At 46.3% G+C, this 21,752-nt stretch overlaps 1 protein-coding gene across 1 annotated transcript in view; it reads left to right on the forward strand.

Moving 5' to 3' along the window:
- The first annotated feature begins 1,834 nt into the window (after positions 1 to 1,834).
- Syne2 (spectrin repeat containing nuclear envelope protein 2) overlaps positions 1,835 to 21,752 on the forward strand; it is a 276,157-nt gene continuing 256,239 nt past the window's right edge. The window contains exon 1 of the mRNA XM_090344255.1: positions 1,835 to 1,953. The gene's annotated coding sequence lies outside the window, so the exon portion shown is untranslated. The remainder of the gene's footprint in view (positions 1,954 to 21,752) is intronic.

Consider the following 21,752-nt stretch of genomic DNA (forward strand, 5'->3'; position numbering starts at 1 on the left):
TACCTACTCAGAAGGTTGAGATTTAAGGATAAAGGTTTAAAGCCAGACTAGGAGGAAAGGCTGTGAGACATGCTCTTTCTTACTCTATTTGATTGGTCCTGGAGCTTGAACTCAGGCCTCAGGTGCTGTTCCTGAGCTTTTTCACTCACAGGTAGTGCTCTACCACTTTGAGTCACAGCACCACATCCAGTGTCCTGGTAGTGAACTAGAGAGTCTCATACCTTTCTTCATCCAGCTGGCTTTGAACCACGATCCCCAAATCTCATGGTCCTGCTTGGCTAGGATTACATGTGTGAACCACTGGCATTGGGCATTGTGAGACTCTTATCTCTAATCAACCACCAAAAGCCAGAAGTAGAATGGTGGCTCAAGTGGTAGAGTATTGGCCTTAAACATATGAAGCTCAGGCACAACACCCAGGCACCAAGTTCAAACCCTAGGACACTTGCGCACACACACACACACACACACGTGTATTTCAGAAGTTTGCTGGAATCACCTGGCCTACGTTATGGGTATGGCTTAACACTGATTTTCTATTAAATATGTGCATTAATTATATGTATTGTCATTCTTTCAATTCTGTTCCTTACCATGATTCTGGATTCTGCAGCCACACAGCTTATACCAAGCTGGATTTCTTCCCCACCCCCGTTGAACTTTGGGCCTGGGTGCTGTCCCTAACCTCCTTTTTGCTCAAGGCTAGGGGTTTACCACTTGAGCACTAATTCTGGCTTTTTCTGTGATTAGAGATGAAAATCTGAAGAGCTTTTCTGCCTGGGGTCGGCTTTGAACGGCAATCCTCAGATCTCAGCTTCCTGAGTAGCAGCTAGGTATGAGCCACTTGAGCCAGACTGGGACATTAGTCCTTTAAAAGAGTTAACTTTGATGATGAGCGAAATCCAGTAAATACTTTATAGTCACCACTTCTTTATACATCAGCAAGGGACTTTTAATGCGGGACTTCAAGTTCCTCAGGAATCCCGTGATAGCAGCAAGAGGTGAGTCAAGTGACACCTGTCCAGAAGGACTGAGCAGCTTTCTAGAAAATTCAAGCGGCACCTGCAGGACAGATTCCCGAGTCCACTTTCTTGTGAGTTTTCAGCTCTAGATGAGCAATATAGGGGTAGGGGTCATTTCTTACAAAAAAAAAAAAAGAAAAAAAAAAAGGCGAGAGGGACACCGAGTTTCCAGGTGACCTTTAGGGGTGGATCAGGACGGGGCACTAAGAAACACGGATCCAGATTTTTTTAAAAGTCACTCGATCCTAGTCCTCGCTTTTGCAAAGGGTCCCAGGGCTAGATCAGGTAGGACGCTCCCGCAGAAAGGCAGGCACGGCAGAGAAGCTGAAATCGGCGGGAGGGGTGGAGTGGGGGGAGTGTTTCTGTTCTAGTTGGTGATGGTTCTTCCCAGCCGCGAGGATGCAAATAATATAATAATAATAATAATAATAATAATAATAATAATAATAATAATAAAGGGTCGTTAACCCGAGCGAGCATCTCTCGAGCGTCTCGCGCAGCCCCCGAGGCCTGCAGAAAAGTTGCGGGGGGCGGGGAGAGTGTGGGGCCCTGGGGGGCCCGGGAACCCGGGATCGGGGTCCTAGGGCGAGCCCCAGGAGGCGCTGGGGACTCCGGGGGCCCGGGGCGCGGCTGCTCCGCCCCCTGCGCTCCGCGGGCGCGCTCCACACTGGCCTGCGAGCGGCGAGCGCGGGACTCCGCGGGACTCGCCGGGCGACGGGCGGGGAAGGCGCGGGCGCGGGGCGTGGTTTGCCGCTTCGGAGCGGCGCGGAGCGGAGCGCGCCCGGCTGCGCCCTGAGCCCTTCGGCTGGAACGGAAAAGAGCCCAGCGGAGAACCAGCGAGCGGCGCGGTCCGGGGAGCGAGGCCGGCGGGGCGGCGACCTCGGGCGGTCCCTGGCTGGAGCTGTGGCCCCTGGGCCTGGGCCCACTGCGGGTGAGCACGGCCGCGGGGCCCCCCGCACCCCGGTGCGCCCCGGAGAGCCGCGGGAGGAAAAGGGAGCAGCCGGGGCGAGCGCGGGGGGCAGCGGGAGACTGCAGGCGACCCGAGGTCGGGGTCCGAGCCGGGTCACCGGAAACTTTGCGGGGCGGAGAGAGCGGGGTGCGCGGGGGTGCGCTGCAAACTTGTCGGCGGGCGGGGCGCCCCGGGGTAGGAGCGGGCGCCGGCGGGGGGCGTCTGCCTCTGCTCAGCGGCCTCTTTGTGTCACCTCCGGGGCCCCGGGCTGCCGTCCTCCAGGCTGGGGGACGGGGGGGCTCGAGGGGCTCGGCCGGGCCCAGGCCCCGGGCGCTCGGGCTCGGCTGATTGTTTTCATCCCCCGCGTCACGCCTGGGCGGGAAAGATTTTGAATGCAGGGTGTGTGTGAGAGAGGACGCGGGGAGCGGCGGCGCGAGGCCGGGCTGGGGGGGGGTACCCCCAACAACCCGCCAGCCGGGGCTCAGCTTGGGGACCCCAGAACCCGCGTGCCGTGGCGCACGGGGGTGCCAGTGCCTGGGCGGGGACCGGGCGTGCTCTGATGGCGGGGATTCTAATTCCATTTTGATTGCTTGGGGTCTTTGTTGTGGGAAATTGCCTCCGGGGGCTGGCGGCCGCACCTTGCGCTCCCGAGAGGATTTTTTCCTGCCGGTATATAAGGAAAGCGCACTTGGGGCGGGGGAGGGGGGGCGGGGGCAACTCGGGTCCCGGTGCGCAGCCATCGAGGCTGCCGGACCAGACCTTGGCCGCTGCGTGCGGTGGAGGAGACGTCTTGGGTAGCATTCGCCTTTGTGGACGCTGCCGGCGATTTCCGAAAGTTATTGTTTCCCTTCTGCCAAGGCGAGGGTCCGAGCTGGGTGCCAGCAGCCAGGATTGTGTACAGCTAGCACCAGCAAGTCAGCCAAGCCCGGGGAGTGCCGTGTGTGTGTGTGTGTGTGTGTGTGTGTGTGTGTGTGTGTGTGTGTGTGTGTGTGTGTGTGTGTGTGTGTGTTGGTTGCTCGCTCCTTTTTTTTTTTTTTTTCCATTTTTAAAGTTGGATGGGAAGCAACTTTCATCTGCTTTTCTCAAACTTTTCATCCATCAGCAAAGCCTGGCTGCCTTCTAGTCTGTGATACCTGTGCTAGCCTGGGTTCGATCACTTTTAGGGGGGTGGGGTGGGGATGCAATGAAACACCTGGCTCGATTGACCTCCACTGCCCCACTGCCTCTGGGGACCCCTCAGGAAGGTCATCAGGCTGTGGAGAGCGTTCAGTTCTTAGGAGCTGGAACAAATACTTGGTGTTTACATACTTCCTTGCACAACTGTATCTTCATTTCTTTACTTACTTTCTGGAATACTGTGGAGGAGGAAGTTCCCTAGAGCTTTTCTGGAGATAATGAAGACAGGGCCTGGTCCTGCCACCTCTCCCTCCTCCCCCACAGTCCTCCAGGCCGTGGGAACAGGTGTAACTTTTATGGAGCGTTCCCCGACTGCAGACTCTGGAGATGTCAAAGTGAGTACCAAGTGAAAATGTTTAGGTCTTTGCCAACCTGGTAGAGTTAAAAAGCCTCGATTTGAATTCTAATTTTTTTTTTTAAAGTCAAAGCCATTTAGCTAGGCTTGTACATTAAGACTTATTTAGGAAAAAGTGAATACATTTACCTAATTAAAAATATTATTAGCCCTTCAGTGATTTAGGGATAATTGTGTTGCAAGATATGGTACAATGCTTCACGTACTAAATCACAATGGGTTTGTTCTGGGTAGTCCCTCCTCCCATAGAGTTTAATGGAAAGTTTTAAAACTGAGTCGGCCCCATTTTAACAAGTGAGGATAAAAGGATGGGAGCCATCTATTCATTTGTCATTATTCACTTGTCATTACTCTCATCTGAATTTTTTCTTTTTTTGCCAGTCCTGAAGCTTGAACTCGGGGCCTGAGCACTGTCCTTGGGCTTTCTCAAGGCTAGAGCTCTATCACTTGAGCCACAGCACCACTTCTGGCTTTTTTTTTCCTTCTATGTATGTAATATCAAGGAGTCGAACTCAGGTCTTTGTGCATATTAGGCAAGCACTCTACCACTAGGTCAAGCTCCCAGCCCTCAGCCTGCTATTTTTAGATAAAACTTTTCAGTAATTTAATAGAATGATTCATTTACTCACACAGGTTGCTCTGCAAATACTACTAGTTGCTTTTTTTTTTTTTTTTTAATGGGTCATGACACTTGAACTTGGCCTGGGCATTGTCCCTGAGCTTTTCAGCTCTAGGCTACCACTCTACCCTGGAGCTAAGCCCCACTCCCTGTTTTCTAGAGGTTAATTGGAGATAAGAGTCTTAGGTCCTTTTGTGCCTGGACTGGTTTTGAACCTTGGTCCTCAGATCTCAGCTACCTGAGTAGCTAGGATTACAGGCGTGAACCCCCCCCCCCTCCCAGCTACCACTCGCTTCTTATAGGATGATTATTTTGTACTGGTAAATGTGCAGTGTTGGTTGCTTTGCTCATCATAGTACCTGTAAAGTATTGTGCTAGGTGCTGGGGTTTAATGGTGCCTAAGGAGCTGTGGGGGAAAGAAGAGAGGTAGGAAATAAAATACATTATTAACCAATTATGGTTGCTTTGTTTTCTCTCCCCTCCCCCCTCCCCCCCTCCCTGTTCCTATAGTACTAGAGTTTAACTCAAGGCTTCATGCTTGCTTGGCTGGCACTTTACCATTTGGGCTACATCTCAGGCCTGACTTGCTGGTTATTTTTGGAGATAAAAGTCTTGAGATGCCAGGCACCAGTGGCTCATGTCTGTAATCTTAGCTACACAGGATGCTGAGATCTGAGGATCACAGCTAGAAGCCAGCTTGGGCAGAAAAGTTCCTGTGAAACTCTTATCTCCAATGAACCACTTAAAAACTGGAAGTGGTGCTGTGACTCAAGTGGTAAAGTGCTAGCCTTCAGCACAGAGGCATTCTACTACTGAGCTACCCTCCTAGTCCTTTCTTACTTTGGTTTTATTTATTTATTTGCCAGTCCTGGAGTCCAGTGCCCAACTCGGGTTGGGCACTATCCCTGAGCTTTTTTTGCTCAAGGCTGGCACTCTATTACTTGAGCCACAGCGCCACTTCTGGCTTTTTCTGTTTATGTGGTACTGGGGAATCAAACCCAGGGCTTCATGTATGCTAGGCAAGCACTGTACCACTAAGCCACATTCCTAGCCCCTTATTTTGGTTTTAGACAATGTCTCATTTCTGGACTGATCTTGAACTTAGGACCACCTGCGATGGGTATCCCCTGTCCACTTAATCACAAATTGTTTTTATTTATTTTTCCCAACCTGGTGCTTGAACTCTGGGCCAGAGCACTGTCTCTGGGCTCCTTTTGCTCAAGGCTAGCACTCTACTGCTTGAGCCACAGTACTATTTCGAGCTTTTTCTTTTTGTGGGTTGTGGGCTTGAGCTCTGTGCCTGTGCGCTGTCCCTGAGCTCTTCAGCTCAAGGCTACCATCCTACCTTTGAGCCAAGCCCCACTCCCCGTTTTCCAGAGGTTAATTGGCGATAAAGAGTCTCAGGTCCTTTTGTGTCTGGGCTGGCTTTGAACCTCCATCCTCAAATCTCAGTCTCCTGAGTAGCTAGGATTATAGGTGTGAGCCACCATGCCCAGCTTACTTCCAGCTTTTTCTTTTCTTTCTTTCTTCCTTTCTTTCTTTCTTTCTTTCTTTCTTTCTTTCTTTCTTTCTTTCTTTCTTTTTTTTCCAGTCCTGGGCTTGAGCTCAGGGCCTGAGCACTGTCCTTGGACTTTCTCAAGGTTAGAGCTCTACCACTTGAGCCTCAGCACCATTTCCAGCTTTTTTTTTTTTTCCCTATGTATGTGGTACCGAGGAATTGAACCCCGGGTCTTTATGCATGCTAGGCAAGCACTTTACCACTAGGCCAAACTCCCGCCACTTCTAGCTTTTTCTATGATTGATTGGACAGAAGAATCTCTTGGGTTTTCCTGCCCAGGCTGGTATTGAACCTCAGATCTTCAGATCTGAGTCCACCCGAGTAGCCAAGATTACAGGTGTGAGCCACCTGTATCAGCAATTTCAAGTTTTAAGATGTAAACCAGCCCATCCTTCCAGAGCTTCTGCTTCTTTTTGAGTGTACAGACCTGATCCCAAGCTGTCAGAACTAAGTTTTTTGATCCCCTCCCTGCTTTGTTCTGGTACTTTGCTCGTCAAACCTGAGGCTCTTGGCTAAATCAGCTTCCTTGTTGTCTGATGGTGTTGTACTTACAGTGCTAGGCCTAGAAAGTACCCTCTCTGCCCCCAGCTCCCTGGTCTGTGGTAGACCCCTTACTTGGTCTTATGTGATAGTCCAGTGAGCTTTCACCTAAACCCCAAATTTCAAATCACAGCCATCTTAGCAACTCACATGCCTCCTTTCATAACTTTTTTCCCCCCATTGTGGGTTTATTGTCTGTCTTTGCATGCTGGATTGTACACTTCATCCAATCCCCATGAAAGCTGTTTTATCCATGGCTGTGTGGAACAGTACACAGTGTGCAGTAGGTCCCCTGGACCTATCTGTGGAGTGAACAATGCTGAGTGGAAAGAAGGAATGGGCAGAGAGGTGGAGACAGGGTGACCCGAGGCTTCTGAATTACTAGTGAGAAAGGTTCCTGTGTGAAGCTAAACCTTGATCGTTAGGAACTAGTTGTACCATTGTGGGAGTAGAGGCAAGGCAACGCAAGGCAAAGCAGATCAGGAAGACATGGAGAACAAAGGCCTTGAATAACTGTGAACCTGCTGAAGTCTTTGCAGCAGGAGGGGGCTTGGCTGGAATGGGCTTACTGGGAATGAGAGCAGAAGGCATTGTGGCTGAACACTCTGATAGAGGGAGGAGAGAAGCTTAGGCACTAATGGCTTACTCCTGTAATCCTAGACACTCCACAGTTTGAGCTCTGAGGATTGTAGTTTGAAGCCTCCCTGGCCAGGAAAGTTTGTGAGCCTCCTACTTGTATTTGGCCAATGTGCTAAGACTGAAGTCCCCAAGTTGTTCTGTGGAGAAGAGGCCATGACAGCACCCTCCTGGCCATGGGGAATGTTCTGCCTCTGGGGCCTGTGGGTGGACAAGCAGCTGTTTCTCCCTGGGAACAAGGGCCAAACTGGAAAATTAGGATTTATTTTTCCTTTCTGTTTTTTTTTTATTATTATAAAATACTTCAGTTTAGCTGCATCTTAACTTAGAAACAGTGTTAATATAAAATGTGCTAGCTTATTTTCAAGGCTTCACTACATTTGTTCTTATTTCTTCATTTTTGCATGTACCAGTCCTAGGTCTTGAATTGAGGGCCTGGGTGCTGCCCCTGAGCTTTGCTTGTTTAAGGGTAGTGCTCTGCCACTTGAGCCACAGCTCTGCTTCAGGCTTTTTGGTAGTTAATTGGACTCATGGATTTTCCTGTTCAGGTTGGCTTTGAACCATGATTCTCAGAACTTGGTCTCATGAGTAGCTAGGATTACAGGTGTGGTGCTTGGCAATTGAGTTTTTTTTTTTTTCTTGTGATATTTTGAGGGTTTTTAATGTGTTGGTGCATGATTTGTGTTTACTTCCAATCTTAACTTGCTCTGATCTGTATTACTATAAAAATGTGTTGTAGCTGGGCACGGTGGCTCACACCTGTAATCCTAGCCACTCAGGAGGCTGAGATTTGAGAATTAGGGTTCAAAGCCAGCCTGAGCATTAAAATCCGTGTGACTCTTATCTCCATTTAACCCCCAGAAAGCTGGAAGTGGCACTGTGGCTCAAGGGATGGGACAGTAGCCTTGAGCTGAAGAGCTCAGGGACAGCTCTCAGGCCCAGAGTTCAAGCACCATGACCAACAAGAATAACAAAAGAGTATCACAGAGATTTTCCTGCCTGGGTTTGCTCTGAACCTCAATTCTCAGATCTCAGCCTCCTGGAGATAACAAGTGTGAGTCATCAGCTCCTGGTAGCTCAAACCCTTTTAAAGGGCTCATGTTTCATCTGTGCTTGGCAAGAATGTATATTCTGATTGTGTTACAGCTAGGAACTATCAGCTGTTCTTTTCTCCCCCTTCCCTAACCCATGTTTTCTGAGGAGGAGGAGGTGACTCTGTGGCCCATGTGAACTGAGTCTCTTGTTTAGCTTCGAACTGTAATCCTCTGGATGTCACCCCTTTGTATAGCTAGAATTACAGATGTGTGCAACCCCTACCCAACCTTTCTCTTCCTTTAAATAATGAGTTGAAAAAGCATTTGCAGCGAGGCACAGTGGCTGAGGGCCTATAATCCTAGCTACTGGGGAGGCAGAAATCTGAGGATCTAGGTTCAAAGCCAGCCCAGACACAAAAGGACCCGAGACTTTTTTTTTTCCCCAGTCCTGGGGTTGAGCTCAGGGCCTGAGCACTGCCCTTGGACTTTCTCAAGGCTAGAGCTCCACCACTTGAGCCTCAGCACCACTTCTGGAATTTTTTTATGTATGTGGTACCGAGGAATCAAACCCCGGTGTAGGCAAGCACTCTTCCACTAGGCCAAACTCCTTGCCATAAATGGACTGGTAACTCTTCTTTTCCTTTCTCTCTTTCTCTGTCTCTGCCAGTCCTGGGCTTGAGCTCAGCGCCTGGGCACTGTTCTTGGGCTTTCTCAAGGCTAGAGCTCTACCACTTGAGCCTCAGCACCACTTCTGGCTTTTTTCTATGTATGTGGTACTGAGGAATTGAACCTGGGTCTCCGTGCTTGCTACCACTAGGCCAAACTCTCAGCCAACCTGAGACTCTTACCTCCAATTAATCTCTAGAAAATGGAAAGTGGGGCTTAGCTTAAGGGTAGGGCGGTAGCCTTGAGTTAAAGAGCTTAGGGACAGTGCCCAGGCCCAGGGGTAGGGTGGTAGCCTTGAACTGAAGAGCTCAGGGACAGTACCCAGGCAGATTTCAAGCCCCATGATCCACAGAAAAGAAAAGAAAAAGCATTTGCTTCTAGTGTCTTAGTTCAGAGAAGTACATGAACCAGACAGCCTTAGCTTGTGCTTCTTGTGTGGGCTTGGGTTTGCTGGAAAAACACAACTTGAGATGCAGTTGGAGGGTTCCTCTGGAGTCTGCCCTCTCCTTGCTGCTTTGTTTCCAGCCTCACATGTACATTTCTTGGGGTATTGCTGGTATTGGCATTTTATTGTCAGTGAGCAGCTCCTCTCTTGAGTGTGTAAATGTACCCCTGTTGGATTCATCTGGCAAATCAATTTACTTTGTAAATATTGATAGTATCTAGGCTCAAGCCCCAGATGAAGAAGACCACTGTCCCTTGTCCTTCGCAGGCGATGTAGTGGGAGGAAGGCCTACACACGGAAGATCATGGGGTCTGCTGAAGATGAAAGCAAGGCACAATGGAGTCAGCTCAAGCCAAAGTAGGTCCAGGGGCCTATCAGCGCCAGTTTCCAGTGTCATACCCTTGCCTGCCAAGCCTGCAGTCTGTCTTTAACAAGCTTGCAAAGTGATTCTGATGCCTGCTTCAGACTAGAAAGTATGGTGTGGAGGATTAGAGATTCTTGGTAATCCCCGCTCCCCCAGCTCTTAAAATCTGTAAGCCACTGGCACCTGGCTGAAAGGGAAAGTTTTAATTTGAAGGGCAGATTGTTTGATAGGATAGGTATTAAAAAGGTTTGGGGCAGATTTTTTTTTGTATGCTAATTTAGAATTCTCACTACTCATTCTACTAGATTTGGAAAGAGAAGGTAAGTATCAGGATGCACAATAATTAAAAAAGTCCTTGGGGGGCCAGGAGTTTGGCCTAGTGGTAGAGTGCTTGCCTGGCATGCACAGTGACCTGGATCCGATTTCTCGATACTGCATACACAGAAAAAAAAGTTGGAAGTGGTGCTGTGGCACAAGTGGTAGAGTGCTGGCCTTGAGGAAAGCCCAAAAGATGGTGTTCAGGCCCTGAGTTCAAGCCCCAGGACTGGCAAAAAAAAAATCCTTGGGCTGGATATGTGGCTCAAAAGTAGAGCACGTCTTTGGCATGCAAGACCACTGTGGGTTCAGTTACCAGCACCCCCCCCCCCAAAAAAAAAAAAGAAAAGAACATTTGGGCACTGGTGGCTCATGCCTGTAATCCTAGCTAGTCAGGAGGCTGAGATCTGAGGATAGGGGTTCAAAGTCAACCTGGGCATGAAAAGTCCTTCAGACTCTTCAATTAACCGCCAGAAAACCACAAGTGGTGTTGTGGCTCATCTACTAGAGCCCTCGCCTTGAGCAGAAGAGCTCAGGGACAGTGCTCAGGCCCAGAGTTCAAGCCTCAAGACTGACAAAGAAAAACCCCAAAACAAAAAAATAAACCAAAACAACCCCCCAAATTCTATGGTATTTGCAGTCTTTGCTTCAGGGTTGGAGGTGGATCTGGCAGTGATGAGGAGTGGCTGTGTTTGCAGGCACAGGGGCAGTTTATTTACTCAAAGGCCTGGGTACCTGCTCTCTCTGCTTGGCTCAGGAGTCTGAATACAGCTTCCGCAGGAAAAGCTGATTGTATCAGTGATGACTAAGCTTCCCATGCTGCCTTGTTTCTGGTAATACATTAATTACTGCTTCATACCACAGAGGTTAGCTAATTCTCCTCTAAAAAGGCTAATTATTTAGGGAGAATTTTTTTGTCTTAACTGTAATTTTTTCTTGGTGGGGGTCGCTCATTGGCCTTGAACTCTGGGCCTGGGCACTGTCCCTGATCTCTTCAGCTCAAGGCTACTGCCCTCCCCCTTGAGCCACAGCACCACTTCCCATTTCCTAGTGGTTAATTGGAGGTAAGAGTCTCATGGTCTTTAATGCCCTGGCTGGATTTGAACCTGGATCCCCAGATCTTAGCCTCCTGAGTCGCTAGGATTATAGGCGTGAGCCACCACACCCAGCTTAACTGTACATTTTTCATACAATAAATAAGGCTGTACATAACCAATCTCCAAGGCCCCATAAATAAAACAAAAAGTCGCCTGCAACTGAAATGTCTCTAAGATCAGTGCTGTGATAAATTGAAGCCAGAGTACAATGGGATTGTATGGTTAAAATAATAATGTGCTAGAAATTTTAGTGAAAAAAAATTTGTTTTTGCTAGAGTCAGGTGCTGGTGGCTCCTGCCTGTAACACTAACTGCTTAGGAGGCTGAGATCTGAGGGTCAAGGTTTGAAGCCAAACCAAGTGGGAAAGTCTGTGAGAGTCTTACACCTAGTGAATCACAAAAATGCCGGGGATGGAGCTGTGGCTTAAAAGGCAAAGTGCCACCCTTGAAGGAAAAAGCCAGGAGACAGTGCCCAGGTCCAGTTAAAAAACAATGGTTATTAGCATGCTTTTATTAAAATTCCTTTAGAGGCACTCACTTGAGAACATAGAGTATGAACTTTTCCTTTGTTAAGGGACCTTTGTTGCTTTTAAAAGAAAAGTATGTTACCTTGGTAGTCTTTGGACTGTTTTCATTGCAGGGAGCTCTGTGGATAATAATTAATTTTATAAAGGGGTTTAAGCCAGAACTGATTATATTGCTTTCTGACCTGGGATGAAAAGAAGGTTCTAGATGGTCATAGCCAGAGGTGTGTGTGTGGTTGCACAGACTGAGGGTGCCTGCCTCAGAGATGCTCCTTGAGTGAGTCATCTATCCTCTCACTGTCTGCCTGTGTTTTCTTAGCAACCACAGCCCATTGCAGGTCTGAGCAGGGAAAGCATGTTTGGAAAGGATCCAGCATATTCTTCCATGTTCTGCCTTCATGTTTAGCCTTATAAAATGGTGAATGTGGATAGTACCAAGAAGGAAGGAGTGCTTTTCCCTGCTCTGCTCTTCTAGTTTATTTCATCGGTAGGTGTAGGTAAGAGTCAGGGCAGGAAAGAGAAGCACACAGGAGGATCCTGGGGCATTGGTGGTCTGCCTGTTTTGTGACTGACTAGAATAGAATTTGCTAAGGTCATCCGGTGCCTGTGGCTCACACCTGTAATCCTAGCTACTCAGGAGGTTGAGATTTAAGGATCGTGGTTCTAAGTCAGCCTGGGCAGGAAAGTCTGTGAGACTCATTTCCAATGAACCACCAGAAAACTGGAAGTGCTTCTGTGGCTCAGAGTGGTAGAGTGCTAAGCTTGAGCACCAAAGCTCAGGTACAGCATCCAGTCCCTGAATTCAAGCCCCAGGGCAGCACCAAGGAAAAAAAAACCAAACAAACGTTCTGCCAAGGTCTTGAGCTTGAGTAGGGGTTCCCTGTATACATAGTTACAAGGAAGTGTCTCTAAGGTGGCCAGGTAGTCAAATGGATGGCTGCTGAAATCAGCCTGCCTTGGTGGGAAGCCCAGTGTAAGGTTTTAGGCTACCCCAGTGGCCTGACACCCAGCGTTACTATCTCCCAGCTGTAGTGATCTATCTAATGAAAAGCAAAGCTGCGTGGGAATTTGAGAGAAGGCAGGCAGCAGACAGTCCAGCACTTAAAGAATATATGGTAATATGTGTTAGTTGCTGTGTTTAATTCAAGGATGCCAGGTGCCAGACTGGGGATGGTCTTTAGGGGACAATCAGAAGCGCACCACTGGCTGGGATTCACATCTAGAATCCTGGCTAGTTAGGAGGCTGAGAGGTTCCTGGTTTGAAGCCAGCCCAGGCAAGAATGCCCATGAGACTCTTATCTCCAGTTAACCACCAAAAAAGCTGATAGTGGAGGTGTAGCTTAAGTGGGAGAAGTTCGTACTCTCCCACTCTGACACCACTCTACCTATATTTTCTGTTGAGATGAGGGCTATGAACTTTTCTTGCCCAGCTTCTAGTCACACTCCTGATACCCACCTCCTGACCAGCTGCGGTGACATGACAGGCATGCAGTCGAGACTTAACGAGTCTTCCTTCACTTGAAACGAAGGGCTTGCTGGGGCAAAGGGAACACTGCTTTTTTTTTTTTTTCCTTTTTGTTAGTCGTGGGGCTTGAACTTGTGGGGCTTGAGTTCTGGGCCTGGACGCTGTCTCTGAGCTCTTCAACTCAAGGCTATGGCTCTACCACTCGAGCCACAGCCCCACTACCCTCCTTTTTTTTTTTTAAATGGCATCCTCATTATCAGATGATAAAATGTGTGACCCTGTGGTCAAGTCACCCCGATGGTGAAAAATTAAGTCTGGTGAGACTTTAAGTGCCATTCTTTTCCTCCTTTTCCCCCTCCCCCCTTTTTTGGTGCTCATACGAGAGCTGGAAGTCAGAGCGAGAGTGCTTTTCTTAGTTTCTTTGCTCAAGGCTGGTGCTCTACTCCATGAGCCACAGCTGCACTTCCTCTGAGTGCCTTTTAAAATCCAACACACATGCACACTTGCACACGTGTGCGCGCACACACACACACTATATAAAATCTCTTGCCTATATGATGGTAAGTTTGTTCTCATAGTTTCTTTTTGTAGAGATAAGCACTCTGGGCAATGAATATCAGGCTTCTTTCTTTTGAATAATTCTGAACACTTGAAAGTAGTCCATGTCTAGAATCTGAGCTTTTCCCTTTTTATCTAGTTATTGGTTATGAGCAGTTATGGCTGAGGTTTCCCGTATGTGGCTCTAAGTTCAATCACTGGATTCCAGCTATGGAAGCACTCTTAGTCCCTCCTCCCTGGGTGACATACCCAGAGGTAGAATTTGGAGACCTCAAGCTTCTCCTCTGTTGCAAAACCAGTTCGGTTGGTTAATTTATTATGCAAGTTTACCAGTTAATAACTGTAACAGTGAACAAAAGCATGTTTCTTTTTCCTTAGGTTTTTTTTTTTTCCTTTCTCTTTTTTTCTTAAGTGGAGAAAGCGGAGAGGAGCTTAGACTAGAAATGAACACAGCTTCCCCCCTCTCCTTTTGAGGGGAGGGGCTCACTATGTTAAACTATTTACTTTGTATTTATTTGTAGAAGCACTACAGTAAATTTCTGTACTGAAATGTGGGTAAATGTGCAGATTGGGCATATGTTGTCCATTCGGTTTCTTCCTATGGTGATTAAGAACATGAACTTAGAACCTAAAATATTTTACTAGTAAATTGATGTGTGGTTTTGACAAATTACTTTCTAGAAAAGGTAGATGACATCTATACATGTTTGAGGGTTATGGTATATGTAAAGTGGAACAAATTATTAAGTAGACATTAATTTCTATACTTGTTTTTTGTTAGTCATGGGGCTTAGACTCTGAGCCTGGGTGCTGTTCCTGAGTTTTTGCTCTCAAGCCAGTGTTCTACCACTTTGAGCCATAGTTTCCTGGTGGTTAACTGGAGATAGGAGCCTCATGAGCATTCTTGTCCCAGCTGGCTTCAAACCATGATCCTCAACGCTAAGCCTCCTAAGTAGTTAGGATTACAGGCACGAGTGACTGGCACCTGGGTATATCATCTATTCGTTCTTTCTTTCTTTCTTTCTTTCTTTCTTTCTCTCTCTCTCTCTTTCTTTTCTTTCTTTCATTCTTTCTGTTGGTCATGGTGCTTGAACTCTAGGGCTGGGCGCTGTCCCTGAGCTTTTCAGCTCAAGGCTACTGTCCTACCTCTTGAGCTACAACCCCACTTGTGGTTTTTTAATGGTTAATTGCAGGTAAGAGTCTCATGGTCTTTAGTGCCTGGGCTGGCTTTGGCTTTGAACCTCGATCTTCAGATTTCAGCCTAATAAGTAGATAGGATTACAGGTGTGAGCCACTGCACCATGACTACATAAACTATTCCTACTACTCTAGCATCATCAGTCACAACAGTAAATATACTATAATATAGACCCCACTGATACTTCACTTTTATTGCACTGTTGGTTTTCACAGGAATGTATAAATATTAGGGAACTGTGTGTGTGTATATGTGCCACTCCTGGGGCTTGAACTTCGGATTCTTTTTGGTGGTTAATTGGAAATGAGTCTCATAGGCTTTCCTGCCTGGGCTGGATTTGAACCTTGATCCTCAGATCTTATCATGAGGTTACAGGTGTGAGCCACCAGTGCCTGGCTTTTAGAAGCTTTTAAAGAGAGCTATAATACTCAATATCTCTTTGTTGGACAGCTTATCTAAGGAGCTACACAGGAAGAGTGACCCAGGTTTCCTGGAATCCTAGAGATCTGAGATCTTCTCCACATCTTCTGACTCGGCCTCTGACTTCCGTTTTGGTTCTGCGGAGGAAAACCTGGCAGAGTGCCTAAGGTGTGTTTTGAGCTGTGATCTAGTGGTCCATTGAGCTGAGAGAATGCCCTAGGTATTGCTCTGCTAGGAATACCCTGTGTGCCTGGGCGGGGTGAGATCAGGGCTATTTCCTGGGGGAAAGACTTTGAAAAGGGAAAAATCATTCTTAGAAACTTCAAAAGAGGCCGGGAGTTTGGCCTAGTGGTTAAAGTGCTTGCCTAGCATGCATGAAGACCCAGGTTCAATTCCTAGGTACCACATATGTAGAAAAAAGCCGGAAGTGGTGCTGAGGCTCAAGTGGTAGAGCTCTAGCCTTGAGAAAGTCCAAGGACAGTGCTCAGGCCCTGAGCTCAAGCCCAGGACTGGCAAAAAAAAAAAAAAAAAAAAAAGAAACTTCAAAAGAAGTTTGAAATTCCATGAGAAGAAAACTTTAGATGTTTGTAATTGCAATCTTTGGAAGATATGAAGTCAGAAGCTATATGAGACCATATAGTTAGGTTATCTTCCCAGTGAAATGTATAAATGCCAAATAAATAATGAGCCAGAAGATGTAGGAAAGGAAAAGTAATGTCAGAAATGGACAGAAAGAGTAATTTTTTTTGTCAGTCCTGGGACTTGAACTCTGGGCTTTGGGAGCTGTCCCTGAGCTCCTTTTTGCCCAAGGGTAGCACTCTACCAGTTGAGCTACAGTGCTACATCCAGCTTTTTCTGACTAGTTTATTGGAGATGAAGAGTCTCTTGGACTCTCCTGCTTGGACTGGCTTTGAACTGTGATCCTCAGATCTGTGCCTCCCAAGTAGCTAGGATTACGGATGTGAGCCACTGGTGCCTAGCTAGATTTAATTATTTAATTAAAAAAGGAGCATATGTTAATTGTGCAGAGGGGTTCATTGTACCATTTCCACACATGTGTACATATATCCTGATAGAACACACTCCCTCATCTCACCTCCCCCATCCTACTCACGTTTCTTAAGACAGTTTCAACACGTTTTGTTGTTCTGTTGTCATCCATGCAAATATTTGTCAGACCACATTTATCCACATATACCCTTTCTGTTAACCCTGCTGAGGTTACTTTCGTGTCATTCATTCTTTCTTAAGGTGTGTGTTAATTTCATAATGAAACCCCTTGGTTTCATTATGGTAGTTTGCATATGCATATATTATGTTTTGCTTGGAATAACCCTGTTCTCTATCGCTTTGTCTCCCCCTACCCTGCCCAATTCCTTATTGGTTTGCAGGTTTTTTTGGGGTTCCTTATGTCATTTCATACATTCATACATAGTTGTACTACTAAAGGCCCCATTAAGCTTCTGATGGGATCACTGCCTGCAAGTGACAACCAGATTCTTTTTTTTTTTTTTTTAAAGCAGACACAGTAGCACATTCTCTTCTACTAATATGAGAAGATTTTCTATCAGAGCTTAAAATGTGTCTGCAGAGCTTAAAATGTGTCAGCAGAATTGGCGACTGTGTTTCCTTAGGGAAACTCAGAGGAACAATTCTGCTTGTTTTTCTTTAGATGAGAAAGTTCTGTAGTGTAGAATTGCAGGAAACAAGGTTGCTAGTGCTCCGGCCTGGTCCCAGGGGTACAGAGCTGAAGGGAGGATCTCTTATTTTAGAAACCAAATCTATTGAAAACATATCTTTTAAGTCCATAGTTGCTTCAAAGTCTACTTTTCAAGCAAAGGATCCCCATTAAAGAGCCACCATGCTGGTTGATGAACTGCTTATGGATTTAATTCCCCCTCTCCTCCCATCAGTATACACTTATGAGGAATAAGAGTCCGTTTTTTCTCACATTGGCTACTTGTGTCTGCTTTCTCAAAGGTTGTTGCTTGCAGACATTAACAAATTAGTTTACATTTTATTTATTTAGATATTAAGTAGGTCTACAGAGAGGTTTCAGTTCCATAAGTCTGGTTATGAATACAATGCAGCTTGATCCCTTTGAGCCCTTTCATCGTCTTCCCATCCTTCCCCTCAAGCCAGTAGTTCAAGTTTAACACAATGTGCTTTGGCTACAATGTCCATATTTGTTCAGCCTTCTTCCCTCTATTTGTGTCTACCCTCCCGCCCCCCATTCTCCCCCCCCCCCCAGAAGCTTTCACTTTCTGGTTTTGAGATGTTAAGGGTGTTGCTAGACAAGCACTCTACCATTAGTCCAAACTCTCAGCCCCGAGATATTAAGTTTTTTGTGATTGTTATTTTTCTGTGTGTCAGTACTAGGGCTTGAACTCTGGGAGTTGTCCTTTAGCTTTTTCCATTCAATGTTGATGTGCTGTCACTTGAGCTACAGCTCTATTTCTGGCTACTCCCACCCCCACCCTGGCTAATTGGAAAAAGAGTCTCAAGGACTTTTCTGCCTGGGCTGGTTTTGAACTGCAATTCTCAGCCTCCTGAGTAGCTAGGATTACAGGCACCAGCCACCAGTGCCCAGTATGAGATTTTAAGCATGAGGATTAGGACAATTAATCTGTTGACGACTTGGGAAATGTAATATTTCGTTTGTTTCACTGTCCTCCCTTCTTTTTCTCCCTTCTGAAGGAAGAGGTGCCTGTAGGCATCAGCCACTGCACCTGGTGGCCTTTTCTGTTTTTGTGGTACTGATGCAGGGCTTCATGCGTCCTAGGCAAGCACTCTACCACTAAACCACATTCCCAGCCCATCTGATACCTTTCTTACAGACTGCTTGTATTACTTTTCTACTGCTATGAAGCCTTCCTTCAAAGAATCCAACTTTTTTTTTTTAGACCAGTCTGGGGGCTTGAACTCTGGGCCTGGAAGCTATCCCTAAGCTCCTTTTGCTGCACTTTACCACTTGAGTCACAGTGCAACATCTGGCTTTTTCCGTGATTAATTGGAGGTAAGAGTTGCATGGACTTCTCTGCCCAGGCTGGCTTCAAACCATAATCCTTAGGTCTCAGTCTCCTGAGTAGCTAAGATTAGCGGTGTGAGCCACAAGTGCACTGGTCATTTTGTTAATTTTTTTTTTTTTTTTGTGCCAGTCATGGGCTTTAACTCAGGGCCTGCATGCTGTCCCTGTTCTTTTGTGTTAAAGGCTGGCACTCTACCGTTTGAGCCACAGCTCTACTTTGGGCATTTTTGGTGGTTAATTGGAGAAAAGATCTCATGGATTTTCTGCATGGCATTGAACTAGGCTGTCTTTGAACTGCAATCCTCAGATCTCAGCCTTCTGAGTAGCTAGAATTCTAGCTACTTACAGGTGTGAGCCATCAGCATCTGGCTTTCCATTTTAGCTTTCAAAAACTTTCTTATAGTTGTACAAGAGAATACAAAAATGCCTTTAGAAATGTCAAGGTTGCCTTTCCTAGAGCTTACTCCCTGTGGTGGTTGTGGGAGGTAGCCAAACTGTCATTTGCTGGATATTACAGCCCAGGGCTGGTCAGAGACACTGGGAGAGTGGCTGACACATGCCTAAGCTTTCTTCATCTTTAAGACTGTGCCTGTAGCCTTCTAGCTACTCAGGATGCTGAGATCTGAGATCAAGATACAATTGATAGAGCCTCAGCCTTGAGCAGAAAAGCGCAAAGTGTTTAACTGTGAGTTCAAGCTGGGACCACCATGCACTTGTGTATATACATAAGCACGCGTGTGTACACACACACACACACACACACACACACACACACACACACACACGAAAGAAAAAGAAAAAAGATTGCCATCTAACTCATTTCCTAACTTATTTCAGCCTTAGAGTTGAGAATGTTTTTTTTCCAAAGAAAATGCTCCAGGTAAAGGTTAGAATGATTTTGGTTTGAAGCCAGCCAGGGTAAAAAGTTAGTGAGGCCCCATCTCTCTCAATAATAAGCTGGTCTTGGTGGTACAGTTACTGCCTCAGGTATGAGGGAAGCCCATACAAGATCCTAGTTCTGGCTGACCCTGGGCAAAAAATTTGAGACCCTATTCCCAAATAACAAGAACAAAAAGGCTGGGGGTATGGCTCAAGTGGTAGAGTGCTTGTCTAGACAAGCATGAGGCCTCAAATTCAGACTCTCAATGTCACATACAAATGTTTATTTTTAGAAACAAGAAACATTTTGAGCTTATTTGCTGTAACTTCTTTTTTTAAGGAGCAACAACAAAAATCCTAGTGGCTTTTAAAAGTAATCTCAAAAGGGAAAACAAAAATTTTGCTAAAAGACTTTTTTTTTTTTAGTGGGTCATGGTGTTTGAACTCCGCCTGGGCACTGCATTGTCCCTGAGCTCTTCAGCTCTAGGCTACCACCCTACCCTGGAGCTAAGCCCCTCTTCCATTTTGTAGAGGTTAATTGAAGATAAGAGTCTGGTCCTTTTGTGCCCAGGCTGGCTTTGAACCTGCATCCTCAGCCTCCTGAGTAGCTAGGAATACAGGTGTGAGCCACGGTGCCCCACTTATAGAAGCATTTTTTTTTTTTTTTTTTTTTTGCCAGTCCTGGGCTTGAGCTCAGGGCCTGAGCCCTGTCCTTGGACTTTCTCAAGGCTAGCACTCTACCACTTGAGCCTCAGCACCATTTCCGGCTTTTGTCTATGTATGTGGTACCAAGGAATCGAACCCGGGTCTTCGTGCATGCTAGGCAAGCACTTTAACCACTAGGCCAAACTCCTGGCCCCTTATAGAAGCATTTTTAAAGACATGCTTCTTTTTATTGTTATTATTATTATCTTTTTTTTTTTTTTTTGCCAGTTCTGGGTCTTGAACTCAGAGCTGTCCCTGAATTTTTCTTTCTTTCTTTTTTTTTTTTTTTGTTGGTCATGGGGCTTAGACTCTGGGCCTGGGCACTGTCCCTAAGCTCTTTAGCTCAAGACTACTGCCCTACCCCTTGAGCTACAGCCCCACTTCCAGTTTTCTAGTGGTTAATTGGATTTTAGAGTCTCATGCTCTTTAGTACCTGGGCTGGCTTTGAACCTTAGTCCTCAGATCTCAGCCTCCTTAGTAACTAGGATTACAGGCATGAGCTACTGTTCCCTGCTTGTCCCTGAGTTTTTATGCCAGTACTCTACCACTTATGCTCTACTGAGAGTTTGGTGGTTAATGGGAGATAAGAGTCTCACAGACTTTCCTGCCTGCACTGGCATTTGAACAGTGATCCTCAGATCTCAGTCTCCTGTGTAGTTAGGGTTACAGCCTGTATTGTCTTGTTGAGCATGTCTCCCCTCCTTCTCTCCCATTGAATTTCCTGAGGATTCACTCATTGTGTCTGGATTTTCTAAGTTTTCTCACTGTAGATATTTGACCCTGTAGACTTTGAGATTTAAGAAAGAACACGAGCAGGCCACCTGGCAAGTCTTTTTGGTGGCCCAGGAGTCTGAAGCACTGAAGGCCCTGTGAGATCCTTTGAGTCCTGAGAAGACCCTGATCATGAGGGTTCCATAAAACACAGAGAATATTGCTTTCACAGCCTCTGGAAGTACATCTCATCTCAACTGTAGCATGCTCTTCTCACAGTTCCTAAGTGCACTGGCTGACGGGTCTGTTTCATGTAGATTCAAGTGTGGATTTGCTGGCTATGAATGGATAGAGTTGCTTGCTTAAAATGTACTTAGTTGTAGGACAGGTGTGGTGGCGCACTACCTGTTACTGGGGAGGTGGAGATAAGAGGATCTTGGTTCCGGGCCAGTCTGGGCAGAAGTTAGAGTCCCTATCTGATAGACAAAAGCAAAAATAATCTTATCTGGCTCAAATATGAAGTCCTAAACTAAGTTCCTAGCCCTAATTTATTAGTTGTTAATAGTAGATGCTATTATATTTTCTAATTCAAAAAAACTTCCTCTCTCTCTCTCTTTCTCTCTCTCTCTCTCTCTCTCTCTCTCTCTCTCTCTCTCTCTCTCTCTCTCTCTCTCTCTCTGTCTTTCTCTTTCTTTCTCTCTCTCCCCCTCTCTCTCTTCCCCCTGAGATTTGAATTCAGGTCCTGGGCGCTGTCCCTATGCTCTTTTGTTCAAGGTTAGCACTCTACCAACTCTTATCACTTTGAGCCACAGTATCACTTCTGGTTTTCTAATGGGAGATAAGTGTCTCACAGACTTTCTTTCCCAGGCTGGTTTTTTGTTTTTTGTTTTTTTTTTTAAATAGTGTGTATGTGTGTGTCTTGGTCATGGGACTTGAACCCAGGGCCTGGGCATTGTCCCTGAGCTCTTCAGCTCAAGGCTACTGCCCTACCTCTTGAGCCACAGCACCATTTCAGGTTTTCTGGTGGTTAATTGGAGATAAGAGTCTCATAGACTTTAGTGCCAGGGCTGGCTTCGAACCATGATTTTCAGATCTTAGTCTCCTGAATAGCTAGGATTACAGGCATGAGCCACTGTGCTTAGCTTCTTTATGGTTACTATAGAGGTTACATGGGTCAGGTAATGAGTATATTTCCTTTCATACAGTGTCATCTGTTCCCTCATTCTCTCTTTCCTGTCTCTACCCATGAGTTATGTAGTTCCCTTTCATCCATGTCCAGTGCTCTGTACTGCTGTACTTTTCACTGTTTTTCCTCTGATTTTGTGCCCCTCCCACATATATGCAGGGGATACACCATATATAAGGTAAAGAATACAGAATCATCAGGTAAAGAAAAAACTAAAGATGTCTTTTGTTTCCATATTTTGGGGTTCATTTCAGTATGTGTATTATGTTCTATGAATATGAAGAGGCACTTAGGCATTGTACC

This window comes from Megascapheus bottae, chromosome 14, assembly GCF_031878675.1.
Source record: "Megascapheus bottae isolate mThoBot1 chromosome 14, mThoBot2.hap1, whole genome shotgun sequence".
Lineage (NCBI taxonomy): Eukaryota > Metazoa > Chordata > Mammalia > Rodentia > Geomyidae > Megascapheus > Megascapheus bottae.